Raw genomic sequence first — 17,938 nt, 5'->3', positions numbered from 1 at the left:
TAGAAAGATTCTTAAGGAAAACGAACAATATGTTATAATTCGGGTTCCCTTGGGTCAAAATATGAGATCTTGTGCGCATGTCATCTGCTTTCTTTCGCTTCACTTAATTACAGCAACAAAAATTTTCACGAAGAAAGCTTATTGTAGGGTCGAATTTATTATCTGGTAATTAGTGCGTTTTCTGTAACACAATTGCACAAATGTACTTTGCCCGTCATAGACATCAATGGGTAAGTTTAGTAACTTTAATATCATTGTGTTACCTTTGTTTGAGACACTTTTACTTGTAAGATTGTCTGGGAGTTGGTTTCACGAGTTGAAATTGAATTTAAAACAAGCAGTTATGACTATTGTTATTAAAAAGTTTCTACTTCCTACCACAACAAGGATTACCATTGTTTGATTACCATTTTTCAAACGAAACACACGTCTTTGACGGCCATCTTTCCATTTAGAGCTGAGTCTGAATGCGATTAGGCCTAGGCTATAGCTTATTTTCCAAGGTTAAATTTCTATATATTTTCTTAATTCAATCTGAATTACACGTTATTTCTAAACGGTTTTGTCAGAGATTCCAAGGACTTAAGTTCAGGCGCCCCTAAGTTACAACTGCTGATCAATTAGTTAACTACCACCTCCCGCCAACGACACTGAAACTCTTGAGTCTTATCGAATAGCGAGGTTGAGTCTCACTTTTATAACGTGTGCACAGCTGAAATTCCAGAGTTACAAAGAAAAAAAATCCATGCATTATTTCTCTTGATGGCTGCTAGCGGCTTCATTTTCTCCATAAGAGCTTTAAGGTCTCCTGGGCGAACAGCAGTAAATTTCTGAACTTACAACACTAAAATCGGGTGCTCTATTCCCCACGGTGGACGCAGCAGGTAGCCGAATGTGGCTTTACTCTAAAGCAAACACATTAAACAAGAGCTTCTAGTATATCTTGTCCCACGCAAGCCAATCGGTTCCAATGGATTCCAAACTTCTATAAACCCAACATGATTGTTAGCAATTGTCTTCGTTTATGAAGACTATGACATTAATCTTAACAGCTTAGTACTTTAGAAGGGTAAATATTGGTATTATTGATAAAACAAGTAGCTGTGGCATTCTTTAGATATTAAAACTACACCTGGTTCAACTGTTGGTAAAATAAGGGACAACTTAACCACCAGACACGCAAGATTATTTAATAAATTAGTAATATCAATGCTTCATATCAACAAACATATCACTTATCAAAATTATTTAGTATTATCAGTTTAGGTGAAGATTAGGGATCTATTTAGATCTCTTAAGACGACTAAATCTCATGTGCTATTATTAGGATTACGACCGAAATTGTCGCTAACTACGAGAGAACTTAACTACCAGTTCAGTGCAATAATTATAAGTTTCACTTTTCTTGTGTATTGATTTATGAGGTTGTGTACTTCTAGCCATTATTGGTTTTATTTGTTTATACGTTACTTCTGTATTCTGACTTATATGGACCCACGTTTATTCACAAGTTCTTATTAACTAATGAGTCAATGAAGTAACAGTTGAAAACAAGAGGGAATTATCAATAGCCACGGCACTTGAAGTTCTTTTAAGCAGGATTAGAGTAAATTAATCAATGATACTTTGGGCGCGGTCAAATATATTAATCGAGATGGTTTGACCTTCTCTGTCCAAAACTGTAATTAAATCTCAAATCTGTCAAGAAACGACGGAGCGATGAACTAAATGTTTGTGCTTGAAAAACAAGAGGGAATCCCTAATACCTGCGGCTGTAAATAGATCTCAAATCGTTGAAGATATGGAATTATGAGCTGAAAGTTACTACTTGAAAAAAAAACTTAGAGCCATTCTACGAAATGCTGCGCCACGGTTAATAACGTGTGTGTTTCTTCTTACAGTAAAGCCACATCGGGCTATCTGCTCAGCCCACCGAGGAGAATCGAACCCCAGATTTTAGCGTTGTAAATCAGGAGACATACCGCTGTACTAGCGGGGGCGGCTAATAATGCGTATTTGTTAAAACTTACCTTTATGATCTATATGGACCAGTTGAGTTGTCTATTTGGTTTGTGTATACGTTTTGTCTTTGATACAGACCTCAAATGCTCAGATGAGTTAAGTGTGGTAGCGAGCGTAGCTTAATAATTAGCAGAAGAGTAAATCGGTGGGCCCAAGGTTTGCATTTTGTTGCCATAAAATGGTGCCACTCACTTTGGATTTCTGGATGCGTTACAAAGACTGACTTTTGAATTCCACCATTAGATTAGAGTAGACCAAGAAATGATGGTGTTTGTTATTGAATAGCCTTCCCTTTAGTTTATTAACTCAAAATTAGGTTTTGGTTTGTTTGTTTGGAATTTCGCGCATAGCTACACAAGAGTTATTTGCGCTAGCCATCCCTAATTTAGCAGCGTAAGACTAAAGGGAAGGCAGCTGGTCATCACCACCACCGCCAACTGTTGGGCTGCTCTTTTACTAACGAATAGTGGGATTGACCGTTGATTTATAACGACCCCACGGTTCAAATGGCGAGCACGTTTGGTGTGACGGGGACTCGAACCCGCGACCCTCGGATTACAAATCGAACGCCTTAACCACCTGGCCGTGCCGGGCCCTCAAAATTAGAAACGATAAGCGCAGGTAACCCTTGTTTAGCTTTGACTGAATATCTAAAACAAACAACCCGTGTTATGCATATATTTTCACTATACCCATTCTTCTGTAGTGGCGTCACATAATCTTGCCACAGAATAATATATTTCAGGTTTCAGGTTAACGTTCATTGGCCGGTCCTCACTAATTTATACCTGAATATATTACCTCCTGCATTTCACACAAATTGCACAGATAATATTAACTCATCCAAAGATGAACAGGTTACACTGAACTAACGCTAACTACCTCCAAATCTAATGGTGTTTAGATTACTTTAAGCTGCAAAACGTTTAAGTATTATTTATGTGTTAATTAGCTCTTTAGTTATTCTTACTTACTAAACGAACGTGCTCTCCCTTTTAGCCGCGAGAGCGCAATGATGTGACGTCATTCTCAAGAATTAGCGGTGGGAGTGTTTATTATCTTCCCTCTAGTCTTACACCGCTAAATTAGGGACGGATAGCGCAGATAAACCTCGTGTAGCTTTGCGTGAAACTTCAAACAAAGCAAACCAAGTTGAAGCTGTTTACTAGTTAAGACTGGGGAACAAGATTGGTCGTGGCCTAATGGTAAACGTACCGGACTGCGAATCAGAATCTCCAAATTCGATACCGCGATGCACCTTCACTGGAGTTTCTCACTCTCAGCTGTGAGCGCTTTACAAGCGTGGCAATCAGTCACGGTTTTCGTTTAAGAGTGGTTAGGTAGGCGGCAGGTACGTGTAACTGCCTGCTCTCTCTCTCGCTCAGCATTTTAAATTATACGTGAGCTTTCGGGTCTCTGATGTGTGCTTTATCCCATGTGCCACATGAGGTGTTGTTTTAGATTGAAAATAACAAAGACCATTGTGAAACCACAAAACATGACAAGTTTTGTGTAGACAAATGCACTGTAACGTTTAACGTTGGTGTGAGGGCCTGGCATGGCCAAGCGTGTTAAGGCGTGCGACTCGTAATCCGAGGGTCGCGGGTTCGCATCCCCGTCGCACCAAACCTTTCAGTCGTGGGGGCATTATAATGTTTCATCAATCCCACTATTCGTTGGTAAAAGAATAGCCCAAGAGTTGGCGGTGGGTGGTGGTTACTAGATGCCTTCCCTCTAGTCTTACACTGCACAATTAGGGACGGCTAGCACAGATAGCTCTCGAGTAGCTTTGTGTGAAATTCAAAAACAAAACAAACGTTGGTGTGGGCATTACTGGGTATTAGTGTACCGTGTTACCTGGATATAGAAAATCAGTGGTAGCATTTGTGACGTAATTATGTAGACTCCAATAGTGAACATCGTTGTTATGCTAACTTGGAATTATAGCTACTAGTGACACAGTTTTATCTGTGAGTACAATAATAACACACGTTCTTTTGTTTCCCCACACGTAACAAAACAATATGTAGATAAGAATAAGCAGTTTATCCATTTATACGGTTTATCCACCTTTGAATGGATTGATGTGACTACAGACATAAATTACGAATCTGCCCATTGTAACTCACGCGGTATGGAAATACGAGAAATGACCATTGACCACTCAACCAACACACTTGGTCAGACAACTTTTACTCTTCCTTAAAATTATTTTCTAATTCCCCACCTAACGCATGAAATGGACTGCGCTAAAATAGTGGAGGAGTGGACTGCGTGCCACGCGCTCGCCTGGTTCAGTTACACAAGTGCTGCTCGCGGTGTTCGTTGTGAGTAATCGTCATGCGGCGGCCATGTGTTCGACTGTGTTTATGGTGATACCCATGGTGTGGGGCCTGGTCCTGTTCCCAAGGATTACTTTAGCCTCGACATGTAAGTTACGGGAGGTGGGTCAATAGACCCTTAAGCTCTCTCGCTTGTTTAATCTGCTTATAGATCTAAGGATTATCTTTAGAACTGTTTTTTTTCAATCCAATGTTACCTGAGCTACTTCCTGCTTTGCTGATTGAATGTTTAGCCAATAAAGTAACCAGAAAATGTGACGTTTACTTCAGATTTGCATAAGTTCCTTAACGGAAGCAACAGATTAGCGCGATCCTCGTTGAAAACTCTCAGGTTTTACAGAGATAAAGCTTTTGTTAAATGACGTAATAAGACATGGTCCACGCACCTGAGGACAACAGCTCCTCCTAGTTCCCAGCTGCTGGAAGATCATTAAGTGTTGCGTTGTCTTCGTGGATGGCGCCATATCTGCTTTTTCATTTCGATAGCCAACTTTTTAATCTCATAACGGCTGGTATGGGTATTAACACAATTTTATTTCGAGTGGGTTTCTCGTCATCAAGGATTGCCAACTTTATTATCCACATAGGATTAAAAGCTTTTAATGCATGTCTTATAAATACTAAAATGAATGAATTGTTCTCTGTAAGCAGAACGGATAACCGTCGACTTTCGTTATAGGATTTGATTTCTAAAGGTGAATTAATCGTGATAAATGTGCGAGTCATAGATCGTCTGAATAAAATAACTCTTATTGCATTTATGAATGGACTGCTTCTACTGATTATAGTATTTCCCTGAAAAGATTTCGAGAGGGAAATGAGACATGTAACATGGTTTAAACAAAGCTCATAAGTTGTAATTTTCTTTTAAATATCATTAGCTAAACGGACAATTGTAGCAGTAAACATACCACAAGATTATCGGATGCATAGTCCACAAGTAGGAATTGTAGGAATCACAATCAGACTCAAAAAAGTTAGGGTTAGTTTGTTTGTTTTTAATAATTAAGGCTTCAGTAATATTTTTTATTGGTTCACCTGAAACTGAAGATAGTTTTACAATATCAGTTGTGGCACATTTATCTATCGGTCAGTTACCTCTTTCTTTCTTTGTGAACCTGACGATGACTGCAGAAGGTCGAAACGTTGTTCGCTCCTCTACATAAAAAAATTTTCTCAACCCAAACCATCCGTTTTTACATATATATTTTTCTCTACAAGTGGGTTTTCTCGTCGTCACTGATTATTATTTCACATTTATTTGTTTTCTTTTGCGTTCGAAATAAGACATTTGAGGAAGACATTGGAAGCTGTTTCTCAGGTTAACACATTTTTTATTCAAAAGCTTCTAAATTTGTTTGAGCAAGTTCTCGGTTGTATGCCGAAAGTGTGTCTCAAGTGACGGTATTTCGGTTTTTAATTGAATTCAGTTTTGGAAGTTTTGGAAGTGACGTTTCTTCGTTTTTCTCATTATTTTGATGTCGAGATTAATCAGACAACTGAGTAAGTCAGAACCTGACATTTCTTCAGTGAACTGATTCTATACGCGGCTTAATTCGATTATGTCGTTTCATATACAGGGTTAAACGACAATCAGTTATACAGAACTAGCACATTAGAACTAATATTTTCTGTTGTTCACCATCGTCCGATTTCAGTGAGCTGAAAGGCCCGGCATGGCTAGATGGTTAGGGCGCTTAACTCGTAATCTGAGGTTTGCTGTTTCGAATCCCTGTCACATCAAACATGCTCGCCCTTTGAGCGGTGGGGACGTTATAATATTACAGTCAACCAAAGAGTAGCTTAAGAATAGATGGTAATGACTTGCTGTCTCACCCTACTAAATTAGGGACGGTTAGTGCAAATAGCCCTCATGTAGCTTTGCGCGAAATTCAAACCAATCACTGAGCTGAAAACCAGTTTTATATGGATCGCAAAGGCTTCTAGTTCTATCAAATTTATCCTTCATTACTTATGTCTTGCGAGAAAGACAAGTATTTCTCGATTACGTGTTAAATGTTAAATTAACGTTTCTATATATGTATTATAATACCATGGCTAATTCGTTTCTGTTTTGCAGGTTTTCGTTTTATTATTCACCTCCTTACGTGAAATTGTGTATTTTTTTAGTCTGTTTAAGCCTTATTTTCAGTTTAAAAGTTCTCTGTATAATTGTTTATACTCCATTATACTCAAATATATGAAACAAAGGCACGAAAGCAGCATTTTAAACTATGTATTAAAACTCTACTTTTAATATAAGCGATCTCACACGTTTCAGCAACCTCTGATTGGCCACTTCAAGATATTTTTCTTGTGTTTAACGGTGAATAAAACAATCAGGGGTTGCCTAAATGTAATTCACAACGTTGTTTTCGTGCTCAGGTTTGAGAGGTGTTCTCTTTTTACCACAAACTGCATAATTTGAATATTTTTGCGCCATCTATCGTAAAAATGGGGTAGCTATGATGAAATGTCCTTACTGAACTATGAAACTTACAAGGCCAGGTTTAAGCAAGTAACAACTTCGCATGCACTCTCCTTGCATAGGGGCCTGGCATGGCCTAGTGCGTTAAGGCGTGCGCTTCGTAATCTGAGGGTCGCGGGTTCGCGCGCCAAACATGCTCGCCCTCCCAGCCGTGGGGGCGTTATAATGTGGATGGTCAATCCCACTATTCGTTGGTAAAAGAGTAGCCCAAGAGTTGGCGGTGGGTGGTGATGACTAGTTGCCTTCCCTCTAATCTTACACTGCTAAATTAGGGACAGATAGCCCTCGAGTAGCTTTGTGCGAAAAACCAAACCTCCTCGCATACATACAAAACGCCACAGAAAAATTTGAACAGTTACATTTATTTCGTCTATGAACATTATTTTCGTGTACTTTAAATGTTATACTTGAGTTACAGAATTCAATGACGTATATATATATATTAATTTTACGCTAGCGTCACTTTTGGTTTGCAAAGTTTGCTAAGATATATTTCAAAGAACGATTTTAGAAGTCGCTTGCTTCTTCAATAAGAGATTCTCACAATCTGAAGTCACGAACTGTATGAAAATCTCAAGAGCTCGTGAACAACTCTCAAAAGAAATTGATTTTTGTTGTTCTTTGAAAAGAATCATACAGCTTTAAACCGGTGTTTAAATCGGACGATCAAGAAAAGGCAGTTAGTCCTAATGTACTATTTCTGTATGACTGATTGTCGTTTAACTCTATATATGAAACAATTTAATCAAACATGACTCTGAGTTACCAGTGAAACTTGACCCACTTATATTTTTATAACAATCCCCGTTACATCAAACATGCTCGCCCTTTCAGCTGTAGAGGTGTTATATCGCGACGGTCAATGCCACTATTCGTTGGTAAAAGAGTAGCCCAAGAATTGGCGGTGGGTTGTTATGACTAGCTGCCTTCCCTCTAGTCTTACACTGCTAAATTAGAGTCGGCTAGCGCAGATAGCCCTCGTGTAACTGTACGTGAAATTCAAAAACCAAACCAAACAAAGGTAAATATGTCCACCGAAAACAAAAATGTGTCACTATGCTACAGATGAAAATCAAGAAAGTTACCGGTAACTGTGTTTTGTTTTTTTCTGAGCAAATTGAGACATCGTGGTTGCATGCCAGTCTACAAATCGAAAGAATCAAGGTTCGAGCCGCAATATGCTGCTAAAAACATTCCCCTGTTTCAGTAGTGGTTGATATAACGATATCGTTAAGCTTATCAATGTGTTTTTTATTGTTAGTTTGAATATGGCAAAGCTACTAAGCATATATGATGCCGACCACAGTTTTGAACTATAGTCCAGAAGGAAAGTAGCAGACATCACCAACCCTTGCGCTACTGTTTAACAATGAACAATGCGATTTGTCGTAATGTTATAATGCCCACAAGGAGGAAAAACGACCAGCATGATTAGCGCCGTGTTTCAATAACGCGATCAGCAAATTTTGCTTCGAAAGCCATAATCGCCAAATCAAGTAGCCATGTAGGTGGTGGGTACAGTCTTTTGCTCCAGTCAGGTCTTCTAAGTTAAGAATATCAGTGCTTGAATATGTCTTCGAACTGACCGTTTAATCCATCTTTCGAATAATGTTTATCAACACAATTATCTATATACATGCGATTGTGTTAAAATAAGCAAATTTATTTTGTTTCATAGCTGAAACCACACGTCCATATAATTCATTTAATTACCTAACGTATGGCTATACGAAAGGGCAAAGCGCAAATAACCCTCGTGTGTCTCTGCGCGATTTTCAAAGCAAACTTACAAAGTAAAGGGTTAGTTTTCTAGTAGGCCTACGATAAATACATGGGTTTTGCACACACATCGATTGAACCATGACATCAGTATCTTTACATAATAACACTAATAGTTTGTACTGAATCGCTAAAAAGAAAGAAAGAAACAAAACGTAATAAACTATTTGAAAGAAATATCCATTAGCGATATGAAAAATTCTCATATTCGTGCAGACCCTAAAATCGTATTACATAGTATCAGGATATACAACTATTAGATTATTTGAAGAGATGATTTGAAATGGGGCGAAATCTTTATGTCAGAGATCCCTGAGGCTCAGGTATAGAACTCAGGAAGAATAACCAGTCACAATTCTCGATGTCCACATGACCATCCTCAACAGAATTAACGGTCACAGCTATGGTTTCCTGCAGCTTGTTTGATACCATATATTGGCTCGAACCCTAGGCCTTACGATCTTTGCTGGACACACTAGTTACTATAGCACGCTCAGCCACTTTTTATTTGAGCGTCGTATTTTGATTCCGACTTTTGAATTAACAGAACTGTTAAACTTATTTCATGGTAATTTATATAGATGGCGCAAGACCTGGTCGTCTTTTTGTGTTTGTTTTCTAGACATAAAAGGTGACAACTGGCAGCGCGCCATTGTTTGTTTTGTTTTTGAATTTCGCGCAAAGCTACACGAGGGCTATCTGCGCTAGCCGTCCCTAATTTAGCAGTGTAAGACTAGAGGGAAGGCAGCTAGTCATTACCACCCACCGCCAACTCTTGGGCTACTCTTTCACTAACGAATAGTGGTATTGACCGTTACACTATAACGCCCCCACGGCTGAAAGGGCGCACATGTTTTGTGCAAGCGGGATTCGAACCCGCGACCCTCGGATTACGAGTCGAACGCCTTAACACGCTTGGACATGCCGATCCGACCGTTACATTATAACCCCCCACGGCTGAAAGGACGAGCATGTTTGGTGCGACGGGGATTCGAACCAGCGACCTTCAGATTACGAGTCGCGTGTCTTAACCACCTGGCCATGCAGGGTCAAAAATGAATACATTTTCTTTATTCCAATTACTGAAAAACTTCTGCGCCAGTAAGCCTAATGCATGTGTGTGTGATGTAAACCAATAGTTTTTACGAATTGTTTTGTTGTGTGGCTTTGTGCTTGATTTCAAACAAACAAAGAAAATGTTAAACTTTTAAGTTAGGCTTACGAAGAATATTTTAGTTTCAGACAGATGGCCTTGTATTATGACATGTTTTTGTGTGTTGGTTTCTTTAATGTTATTGGCTATAATGTTTAAAACATTTTGAAACTCACCATGTGCATGGATATGAATCAAACTGCACGTGTCCCGACTTTATACAGAGTACCGTTCAACATGATATATATTTGATGTCAGAATTGTCAACATTCCATGTTACCCTACATTGGTGGTATCACGACAGTTCGTGGAAAAAGTTTGGGGAAAGAAAACCACGTAAAACATTCACATAAAAACTTTATATATGTATTTAATAACTTCTAAAGGTTGTGGAAGTTCAGTTTACCAACTTTACGACAAATGAAAGTATTTTTATTCGGTTCTTATAACGTTCAGCAAAGGTTTGTCATATTTCAGATGTGGTCCTTTTGCACATTTAGTTAATTATTTTTAATATTATTATTAAATGGACGTTTACTAACGCCATCTTGCATACGATTCGTCAATAGTTCCCTGTGTATATCTTTGTGTTATGATGTACTTCTGGCGGGTTTGTTATATAGAATTGTCTTTGTTGATTTAATTTTCATCTATATAGATTCAGGTTACTTATTTTTGACTACAACTTCTGAAGAATCATCCACATGAAAACTGGACGTGTTTCCTCTCGTAGTAACTATTCGGTGACCCCTAACTGAAGGAAGATTCTGGCTCGTTTTTATAAGACGTCTAGAAGATCAGTGTCTCACCAAATGGTCAGCATTACGGTCTGGAACTGATCCATGTGTGTAAACTCTTTGGGTTTACACGTGACACTAGTCTTACCTTTATAATGGCAGATGAACGTTAACGATCCGTTAGGTGGATCATAAACGTTGCCAAACAGTTCCAACCTTATCATCAGCGGTAACTCGGTAGCAAGGCATAACTTTTAAAACCTCTAGAGTGCGGGCCAAGTCGTGAAAACTAATAATGGCTTGCCTCTCTCTGGGGTAATTTAGTTGGAGAGGGAAGAACAACTTCCAGCTACGCCCCAGTGCTCTTGAACAGGCGATTCGATGTCGAATCTGGTTATTTGACCTTTAGCTGTGCACTGATACACATGCACACTACGTTAGAAGAAAAACAGAATTTTCCTCAAGTCTTAAATCTTCAACAGTCACCATGTTGTTTGACGTCATCAGTGTCAATGTTCTTAGTCGTTGTTGACTTTCTGGATGTTGATAGATGGCGCTTTTTGCTCATACTCAACTAGTAGAGGCTGGAGAGGGAACAATTCCATTAGTTTACTTAATCTGCAAGTTTCCGTGGCAACCACTTGTTTCTTTTCTCTTATCAAATACAATAGTTGTAACGTAACCTATTGTTTTGTCAATATGTATTATTTAATCAATATTGTACTTTTTTGTTCTTGCTCCGAGAACAATACAAACATGGTTACAGTTTCGGTTATGTGCAGATCATAATAACGTACATTTACACTTTAAAGTGACTGATACATTTTGTAGGCCTTCAGAACAGGCTAACCTCAGTTACATTATCATCACATCAATAAAGATGAACCTTCAGTACAAGCTAATCTCTTCTACACTATCATCACATCAATAAAGATAAACCTTCAGTACAAGCTAATCTCTTCTACACTATCATCACATCAATAAATATAAACCTTCAGTACAAGCTAATCTCATCTACACTATCATCACATCAATAAATATAAACCTTCAGTACAAGCTAATCTCATCTACACTATCATCACATCAATAAATATAAACCTTCAGTGCAAGTTAACCTCATCTACACTATCATCACATCAATAAATATAAACCTTCAGTGCAAGCTAATCTCATCTATACTATCATCACATCAATAAATATAAACCTTCAGTACAAGCTAATCTCATCTACACTATCATCACATCAATAAATATAAACCTTCAGCTAATCTCATCTACACTATCATCACATCAATAAATATACAAGTTAATCTCATCTACACTATCATCACATCAATAAATATAAACCTTCAGTACAAGCTAATCTCATCTACACTATCATCACATCAATAAATATAAACCTTCAGTGCAATCTCATCTACACTATCATCACATCAATAAATATAACCTTCAGTCTAATCTACACTATCATCACATCAATAAATATAAACCTTCAGTACAAGCTAATCTCTTCTACACTATCATCACATCAATAAATATAAACCTTCAGTACAAGCTAATCTCATCTACACTATCATCACATCAATAAATATAAACCTTCAGTATCAAACTAATCTCTACCTTCAGTACAATCTACACTATCATCACATCAATAAATATAAACCTTCAGTACAAGCTAATCTCATCTACACTATCATCACATCAATAAATATAAAGATTCAGTACAAGCTAATCTCATCTACACTATCATCACATCAATAAATATAAACCTTCAGTACAAACTAATCTCATCTACACTATCATCACATCAATAAATATAAACCTTCAGTACAAACTAACCTCATCTACACTATCATCACATCAATAAATATAAACCTTCAGTACAAGCTAATCTCATCTACACTATCATCACATCAATAAATATAAACCTTCAGTACAAGCTAATCTCATCTACACTATCATCACATCAATAAATATAAACCTTCAGTACAAGCTAATCTCTTCTACACTATCATCACATCAATAAATATAAACCTTCAGTACAAGCTAATCTCTTCTACACTATCATCACATCAATAAATATAAACTTCAGTTCAGTACAAAGCTAATCTCATCTACACTATCATCACATCAATAAATATAAACCTTCAGTACAGACTAATCTCATCTACACTATCATCACATCAATAAATATAAACCTTCAGTACAAACTAATCTCATCTACACTATCATCACATCAATAAATATAAACCTTCAGTACAAACTAATCTCATCTACACTATCATCACATCAATAAATATAAACCTTCAGTACAAGCTAATCTCATCTACACTATCATCACATCAATAAATATAAACCTTCAGTACAAACTAATCTCATCTACACTATCATCACATCAATAAATATAAACCTTCAGTACAAGCTAATCTCATCTACACTATCATCACATCAATAAATATAAACCTTCAGTACAAGCTAATCTCATCTACACTATCATCACATCAATAAATATAAACCTTCAGTACAGACTAATCTCATCTATACTATCATCACATCAATAAATATAAACCTTCAGTACAAGCTAATCTCTTCTACACTATCATCACATCAATAAATATAAACCTTCAGTACAAGTTAACCTCATCTACACTATCATCACATCAATAAATATAAACCTTCAGTACAAGTTAACCTCATCTACACTATCATCACATCAATAAATATAAACCTTCAGTACAAGCTAATCTCTTCTACACTATCATCACATCAATAAATATAAACCTTCAGTACAAGTTAACCTCATCTACACTATCATCACATCAATAAATATAAACCTTCAGTACAAGTTAATCTCATCTACACTATCATCACATCAATAAATATAAACCTTCAGTACAAGCTAATCTCATCTACACTATCATCACATCAATAAATATAAACCTTCAGTACAACATCTAAACAAGCTAATCTCATCTACACTATCATCACATCAATAAATATAAACCTTCAGTACAAGCTCATCTACACTATCATCACATCAATAAATATAAACCTTCAGTACAAGCTAATCTCATCTACACTATCATCACATCAATAAATATAAACCTTCAGTACAAGCTAATCTCATCTACACTATCATCACATCAATAAATATAAACCTTCAGTACAAGCTAATCTCATCTACACTATCATCACATCAATAAATATAAACCTTCAGTACAAGCTAATCTCATCTACACTATCATCACATCAATAAATATAAACCTTCAGTACAAGCTAACCTCATCTACACTATCATCACATCAATAAATATAAACCTTCAGTACAAACTAATCTCATCTACACTATCATCACATCAATAAATATAAACCTTCAGTACAATCTACACTAATCAATAAATATACAAACTAATCTCATCTACACTATCATCACATCAATAAATATAAACCTTCAGTACAAGCTAATCTCATCTACACTATCATCACATCAATAAATATAAACCTTCAGTACAAGTTAACCTCATCTACACTATCATCACATCAATAAATATAAACCTTCAGTACAAGCTAATCTCATCTACACTATCATCACATCAATAAATATAAACCTTCAGTACAAGCTAATCTCATCTACACTATCATCACATCAATAAATATAAACCTTCAGTACAAGCTAACCTCATCTATACTATCATAACGTCAATAAATATAAACCTTCAGTACAAACTAACCTCATCTATACTATCATAACGTCAATAAATATAAACCTTCAGTACAAACTAATCTCATCTACACTATCATCACATCAATAAATATAAACCTTCAGTACAAGCTAATCTCATCTACACTATCATCACATCAATAAATATAAACCTTCAGTACAAACTAATCTCATCTACACTATCATCACATCAATAAATATAAACCTTCAGTACAAACTAATCTCATCTACACTATCATCACATCAATAAATATAAACCTTCAGTACAAACTAACCTCATCTACACTATCATCACATCAATAAATATAAACCTTCAGTACAAACTAACCTCATCTACACTATCAACACATCAATAAATATAAACCTTCAGTACAAGCTAATCTCATCTATACTATCATCACATCAATACATATAAACCTTCAGTACAAGCTAATCTCATCTACACTATCATCACATCAATAAATATAAACCTTCAGTACAAACTAACCTCATCTGCACTATTATCAAATTAGTAAAGGTAACCCTTCAGTACAAACTAACCTCATCTTTATTAACATAACATCGACCAGGTTAGAAGTTCAGGTATGGTCATTCCTAATTTAGAACTGCTGGTCAGCTAGTTAGTGGCACTCACCATTTAATATGCAGAAATGAATGCCATGATTGCAAATTTCCCACAGCAAAAAGTACGGAGCGCGTTAAATGGCTTATCCTGTTTCGAATCTTGGACCTCCTGATCCCAGAACCTAGGCGACATCTGGGATGTTTTTAATCAAAACTAAAAGTGATTAAATATCCAGGTACATCTATTGTATATTTATTATACGCTTATTTTCAAAGTGCCAGTCGATGTAATAAACATATGATTTGTACACTTGTTTTCATTTATGTCAAAGAAAAATGTAAACAAAAATAAATTTTATTGGAAATGTTATGAACCGTCATATGACGTAACGTTCTAGCATGGCGCGGTTTTTCAGAGCACTCGAATTGTAACTTGGAATTAGCTTTTGAAGCTTTGCTACACAAAAACAAACGAACGCATTTCTTAAACGTCTTTATAAGTACATAACCACCGTATTATTCGTATTTCATCGCCATGTGTAAAATAAACATTTTTGTACAGTACCGTACAGGTAACAAATTTACATATGGGTAAACATAGAAGTGTTTTGTTGTTATTCGATGTAACTTTACAATTTAAAGTTTTTGAACAAGTTTCTGGGTCACAGTGTATGAATTTCTATTGGTATAATGCCGAAACATATCTCAGGCCTAATTTAAGATAAAAAGTCTCGAAAGATGAACGGTATCTGAATTATTTTCCTTAACGCGTTAGTTCGATGCTGAGAACAACATAATAATTCTACCATGATGGGTTTACTTTCAGTTCTTTACCTCTCAGCCCTGAAACCATTTTGATCCTGTTAGCAGGTGGTAACAGAACTCTTTCAGAGCCCGGTTCTTTATTGGTTTGACTGAGGTATAAATGTGTGTGATATACTTAAGCCTTGCTAAGGAAGCCTTACCCAGGTCAAAATGAACACAAACACACAAACGACACTGTGTATGGAAGTCGTTCTGACTCAGACGGTAAATAATTTATGGTAAATGGAGTACTTTCTTTTTGGCCAGCTGGTGAGGGCTGCATAGGTTCCAACCAATCGCAGGTTAAAGGAACGATCACGTGACTACACGTAATGGAAGACGGCGTACACGCTCTCTCCCATTTGTGGTATATTAAAAAAGATTTCAATGATCCTAAAGCGGATTATATATGCTGCTTGCTGACTTTCACCACACATAAACACAACGAAACGCTCATTTGTTTTTAGTATCAGACTGTTCTTTTAACATAGCTCAGAAGACATTATCAAACTAAGAGGTTTTGAAAGGGCATGATTATAAAGGAACTTCCGTATTCAATATAGTTACAACTTGTTCCAAGGGGAAAATTCACTGTCAGTACATTGAGAATTACTAGTAAGTTTACTCAGAAATGCTTAGACATAATGCAAGATGTTACAAACACCATATCATAGTGCATACAAATTTCGCAGTGTTAAATGAGTTGAAGAAAAGAATCCTCTAAAACTAAAGGTAGAGATTGAAGATTGAATTTTGTTATAGAATATGTTACTCACGTAGTTTTTGGAACTTACTTTAAAACTATGACTACTGGCTAGTTAGCTGTACATATATTACGTACTTCTTAGGGTAGGTCTTTTTGAACCGGACTGTTGATTCATTAGCTGAAACTGTTCTTCTTTGTACAAGTTTGTAAAAACCGTTTTATCATCGAATATTTACAGTGTCTGAAAATTACTTTTCTCGATTCCTGATTGGCGGTTAAACAATTGAAGAAAAACAAACAGTTATTATATATGTACTGTCAAAACCTTAAGAATTTTTAACGTTTCTGATAAACAGGCAACATATGGAGGTAAAAGATAAATTCTATAATGATCCACATTTAATATAATTAACATATTCTAAATTCTATAATTATCCAGCTTTAATATAATTAACATATTCTATGTTCTATACTTATCCAGCTTTAATATAATTAACATATTCTAAATTCTATAATTATCCAGCTTTAATATAATTAACATATTCTAAGTTCTGTATTTATCTACATTTAATATAATTAACATATTTTAAGTTCTATAATTATCCACATTTAATATAATTAACATATTTTAAGTTCTGTATTTATCCACATTTAATATAATTAACATATTCTATGTTCTATAATTATCCACATTTAATATAATTAACATATTTTAAGTTCTGTATTTATCCACATTTAATATAATTAACATATTCTAAGTTCTGTATTTATCCACATTTAATATAATTAACATATTCTAAGTTCTGTATTTATCCACATTTAATATAATTAACATATTTCTTCTATGATTCATTTGTAGATTATGACTAATGCAGTTGAAAAAGTTTACAACTGAAAGACTAGGAAGATACTCATGAACAATCGTATTTCTAAAAAATATATCACTTTTATTTACTTTTTCTGCGATATAGTATATTTTCCATTCCCATATAATTGTACCCCAGGTGAGACAGCGGTAAGTTTACGGACTTACAACGCTAAAATTCTGGGTTCCATTAGAATTCAATGGTGGTCAAGCAGATAGTCCGATGTTGCTTTGGTATATCATAAACAGATAAACAAACAAACCGATATATTTATAGGCTTAGACGTCGTGTGTCAATATAGCAAATTATCTGCTCTTGTGTTTCAGTAATCATGAAGTACTTAAATTATCTATTCGTGTGTTGATTTTGATATATTGTTTTTAGCCAAAGCATAGTGGCTCATAGAACGTCTTCTGCAAGTACAAACGTTTAGTTCATAGTTCCTCATCTCTAGTACAGCGGTAAGTCTACGGATTTACAACGCTAAAACCAGGGGTTCGATCCCCCTCAGTGGGTTCAGCAGATTGCCCAATGTGGCTTTGCCATAAGAAAACACACTCCTCATCTCTTGACCAGTTGGAGATCTAATTACTATTATGGACTCAGTGGTTAAACCATTTCGATTAATTACATGACTACGCCCTAGATCTCGTAGATTAATTTGCTCTAATCCTGACAAAAAAAGAATTTCAAGTACCGAGGTTGTTGATGAGTCCCGCGCGTTTCTAACAATTACTTCATCGAATCTTTATTTAATA

General features: G+C 36.0%; 1 pseudogene across 1 annotated transcript in view; it reads left to right on the top strand.

Annotated features, from left to right (window-relative positions):
• Positions 1-4,315: 4,315 nt before the first annotated feature.
• The window catches only part of LOC143222259 (roundabout homolog 1-like), a 199,879-nt pseudogene continuing 186,256 nt past the window's right edge, over positions 4,316-17,938 (top strand). Inside the window, exon 1 of the transcript XR_013012133.1 lies at positions 4,316-4,452. The product of XR_013012133.1 is annotated as a roundabout homolog 1-like (transcript). The remainder of the gene's footprint in view (positions 4,453-17,938) is intronic.

The sequence above is a fragment of the Tachypleus tridentatus genome, chromosome 1 (assembly GCF_004210375.1).
Source record: "Tachypleus tridentatus isolate NWPU-2018 chromosome 1, ASM421037v1, whole genome shotgun sequence".
Classification (NCBI taxonomy): Eukaryota; Metazoa; Arthropoda; class Merostomata; order Xiphosura; family Limulidae; genus Tachypleus; species Tachypleus tridentatus.
The sequence above is the reverse complement of the archived record's forward strand: the minus strand, read 5'-3'. Positions and strand labels throughout refer to the sequence as shown.